Raw genomic sequence first — 4,813 nt, 5'->3', positions numbered from 1 at the left:
TTGCGAATATCACTGATATAGCTTCAAATGCAGGTGAAACAAACGAGTTAGCTTTAAATCCATGCAAAAGACATGATTTACCTTCAAATCAATGCGAAGTAGAAGGCTAGTTTGAAATCCATGCGAATAATGTTCTTTATCTTCAAATACTTCTGATATACATGATTTAGCTTCAACTGCATGCGAAACAAACGACTTAGCTTCAAATCCATGCGAAACGAATGATTTAGCTTCAAATACTTGCGAATATCACTGATATAGCTTCAAATGCAGGTGAAACAAACGAGTTAGCTTTAAATCCATGCAAAAGACATGATTTATCTTCAAATCAATGCGAAGTAGAAGGCTAGTTTGAAATCCATGCTAATAATGTTCTTTATCTTCAAATACTTATGATATACATGATTTAGCTTCAACTGCATGCGAAACAAACGACTTAGCTTCAAATCCATGCGAAACACATGATTTATCTTCAAATAAACGCGAATTAGGAGGCTGATCTTCTAATCCATGCGAAACAAATGGCTCAGGCTCAAATACTTGTGTTATACATGATTTACCTTCAACAGTATGCGAAACAATCGAGTTAGCTTCAAGTGATAGCGATAGATATGATTTAGCTTCAAATCAATGCGAAGTAGAAGGCTTATCTTCGAATCCATGCGAAACAAATGGTTTAGCTTCAAACACTTGTGATATACATGATTTACATTCAACAGCAAGAGAAACAAACGAGTTAGCTTCAAATCCATTCAAAACACATGATTTAGCTTCAAATTCATTCGAAAGACATGGTTTAGCGTACTATTCATGGGAATCAAATGTTTCAGATTCAAATACTTGTGATATACATGATATAGCTTCAAATGCAGGCGAAACAAACGAGTCAGCATCAAATCCATGCGAAACACATGATTTAGCTTCAAATGAATGCGAAGTAGAAGGCTGATCTTCGAATCCATGCGAAACGAATGGTTCAGCTTCAAATACTCGTGATATACATGATTTTGCTTCAACTGCATGCAAAACCAACGAATTAGCTTCAAATCCAAGCGAAACACATGATGCAGATTCAAATCAATGCGAAGTAGAAGGCTTAGCTTCAAATCCAGCGAAACGAATGATTTAGCTTCAAATACTTGCGAATATCTCTGATATAGCTTCAAATGCAGGTGAAACAGACGAGTTAGCTTTAAATCCATGCAAAAGACATGATTTACCTTCAAATCAATGCGTATTAGGAGGCTGATCTTCGAATCCATGCGAAACAAATGGCTCAGGCTCAAATACTTGTGTTATACATGATTTAGCTTCAACAGTATGCGAAACAAAAGAGTTAGCTTTAAATCCTAGCGATAGACATGATTTAGCTTCAAATCAATGCGAAGTAGAAGGCTTATCTTCGAATCCATGCGAAACAAATGGTTTAGCTTCAATTATATGTGATATAGATGATTTAGCTTCAAATGCTTGCGAAACAAACGAGTTAGCTTCAAATCCATTCAAAACACATGATTTAGCTTCAAATTCATTCGAAAGACATGGTTTAGCGTACTATTCATGGGAATCAAATGGTTCAGATTCAAATACTTGTGATATACATGATATAGCTTCAAATGCAGGCGAAACAAACGAGTCAGCATCAAATCCAAGCGAAACACATGATTTAGCTTCAAATGAATGCGAAGTAGAAGGCTGATCTTCAAATCCATGCGGAACAAATGGTTCAGCTTCAAATACCTGTGTTATACATGATTTAACTTCTACTGCGTGCGAAACAAACGAGTTAGCTTCAAATCCAAGCGAAACACACGATTTAGTTTCAAATCAATGCGAAGTACATGGATTATCTTCGAATCCATGCGAAACGTATTGTTTAGCTTCAAATACTTGCGATATATATGATTTAGCTACAACTGCATGCGGAACAAACGAGCTAGCTTCAAATCCAAGCGAAGAACATGATTTAGCATCAAGTCAACGCGATGTTGATGGCTTAGTTTCAAATCCATGCGGAATGAATTATTTAGCTTCACAAACTTGTGAATATAAGTTATATAGCTTCAAATGCAGGCGAAACAAACGAGTTAGATTCAAACCAATGAGAAACACATGATTTAGCATCTAATCAATGCGAAGTAAAAGGCTGATCTTCGAATCCATGCGAAGCAAATGGTTTAGCTTCAAATACTTGTGATACACTTGATTTAGCTTCAACAGCTTCCAAAATAAACGAGTTAGCTTCAAATCCATGCGAAACACATGATTTAGCTCCAAATCAATGCGAAGTAGAAGGGTTATCTTTGATTCCATGCGAAACAAATGATATAGCTTCAAATACTTGTGATATACATGATTAGTTTCCACAGCATGCGAAACAAACGAGTTAGCTTCAAATCCATGTGAAACACAAGATTTAGTATCTAATCAATGCGAAGTAGAAGGCAGATCTTCAAATCCATGCGAAACAAATGGTTCAGCTTCAAATACCTGTGTTATACATGATTTACCTTCTACTGCATGCGAAACAAACGAGTTAGCTTCAAATCCAAGCGAAACACACGATTTAGTTTCAAATCAATGCGAAGTAGAAGGCTGATTTTCGAATCCACACGAAACAGATTATTTAGTTTCAAATACTTGTGATATACATGATTTAGCTTCAACAGCATGCGAAACAAACGTGTTAGCTTCAAATCCAAGCGAGAAACATAATTTAGCATCACGTCAACGCGAAGTTGAAGGCTTTGCTTCAAATCCATGCGAAACAAATGGTTTAGGTCCAAACACTTGTTTTATACATGATTTAGCTTCAACTGCATGCGAAGCAGATGGTTCAGCTTCAAATACTTGTGATGAACATGATTTAGCTTCAACTGCATTCGAATCAATTGGTTTAGCACCAAATACTTGTGATATACATGATTTTGCTTCAAATGCAGGCGAAACGAACGAGTAAGCTTCAAATCCATGCGAAACACATGATTTAGCTTCAAATCAATGCGAAGCAGAAGTCTGATCTTCGAATCCATGCGAAACAAATCGTTTAGCTTCAAATACTTGTCACATATATGATTTAGCTTCAAATGCAGGCGAAACAAACGAGTTAGCTTCAAATCCATGCGAAACACATGATTTAGATTCAAATCAATGGGAAGTAGAAGTCTTAGCTTCAAATACATGAGAAACATATGGTTAGCTTCAAATCAATTGGAAGTAGAAGGCTTAGCTTCAAATCCAAGCGAAACACATGATTTGGATTCAACACAATGCGAAGTAGAAGGCTTAGCTTCGGATCCATGCGAATCAAACTGCTTAGCTTCAAACACTTGTGATATACATGATTTACCTTCAACAGTATGCGAAACAAACGAGTTAGCTGCAAATCATAGCGATAGACATGATTTAACTTCAAATCAATGCGAAGTAGAAGGCTTATCTTCGAATCCACACGAAACAGATGGTTTAGCTTCAATTATATGTGATATACATGATTTAGCTTCAAATGCATGCGAAACAAACGAGTTAGCTTCAAATCCATTCAAAACACATGATTTAGCTTCAAATTCATTCGAAAGACATGGTTTAGCGTACTATTCATGGGAATCAAATGGTTCAGATTCAAATACTTGTGATATACATGATATAGCTTCAAATGCAGGCGAAACAAACGAGTCAACTTCAAATCCATGTGAAACACATGATTTAGCATCACGTCAACGCGAAGTAGAAGGCTGATCTTCGAATCCATGCGAAACAAATGGTTTAGCTTCAAATACTTGTGACATACTTGATTTAGCTTCAACAGCAAGTGAAACAAACGAGTTAGCTTCAAGTCCATGCGAAACACATGATTGAGCTTCAAATCCATGCGAAGTGGATGGCTCATCTTCGAATCCATGCGAAACGAATAGTTTAGCTTCAAATACTTGTGATATACATGATTCAGCTTCAACTGCATGCGAAACAAACGAGTTAGCTTCAAATCCATGCGAAACACATGATTTAGCATCAAATGAATGCGAAGTAGAAGGGTTATCTTCGAATCCATGCGAAACAAATGATATAGCCTCAAATACTTGTGATATACATGATTTAGTTTCAACAGCATGCGAAACAAACGAGTTAGTTTCTAATCCATGCGAAACACATGATTTAGCATCAAATGAATGCGAAGTAGAAGGCTGATCTACGAATCCATGCGAAGCAAATGGTTTAGCTTCAAATATTTGTGATATACATGATTTAGCTTCAACAGAATGCGAAACAAACGAGTTATCTTCAAATCCAAGCGAAACACATGATTTAGCTTCAAATTAATGCGAAGTAGATGGATTATCTTCGAATCCATGCGAAGCAAATGGTTTGGCTTCAAATACTCGTGATACATTTGATTTAGCTTCAACAGCATGCGAAACAAACGAGTTAGATTCAAATCCATGCGAAACACATGATTTAGCATCAAATCAATGCGAATTAGATGGCTTATCTTCGAATACATGCGAAACAAATGGATTAGCTTCATATACTTGTGATATACAAGATTTAGCTTCAACAGCATGCGAAACAAACGTATTAGCTTCAAATCCAAGCGAAAAACATAATATAGCATCAAGTCAACGCGAAGTTGAAGGCTTAGCTTCAAATCCATACGAAACAAATGGTTTAGCTTCAAACACTTGTTTTATACATGATTTAGCTTCAACTGCATACGAAACAGATGGTTCAGCTTCAAATACCTGTGATGAACATGATTTAGCTTCAACTGCATGCGAAAAAAACGAGTTATCTTCAAATCCATGCGAAACACATG

The sequence above is a fragment of the Megalopta genalis genome, unplaced genomic scaffold (assembly GCF_051020955.1).
Source record: "Megalopta genalis isolate 19385.01 unplaced genomic scaffold, iyMegGena1_principal scaffold0027, whole genome shotgun sequence".
In the NCBI taxonomy this organism is placed as follows: domain Eukaryota; kingdom Metazoa; phylum Arthropoda; class Insecta; order Hymenoptera; family Halictidae; genus Megalopta; species Megalopta genalis.
The sequence above is the reverse complement of the archived record's forward strand: the minus strand, read 5'-3'. Positions refer to the sequence as shown.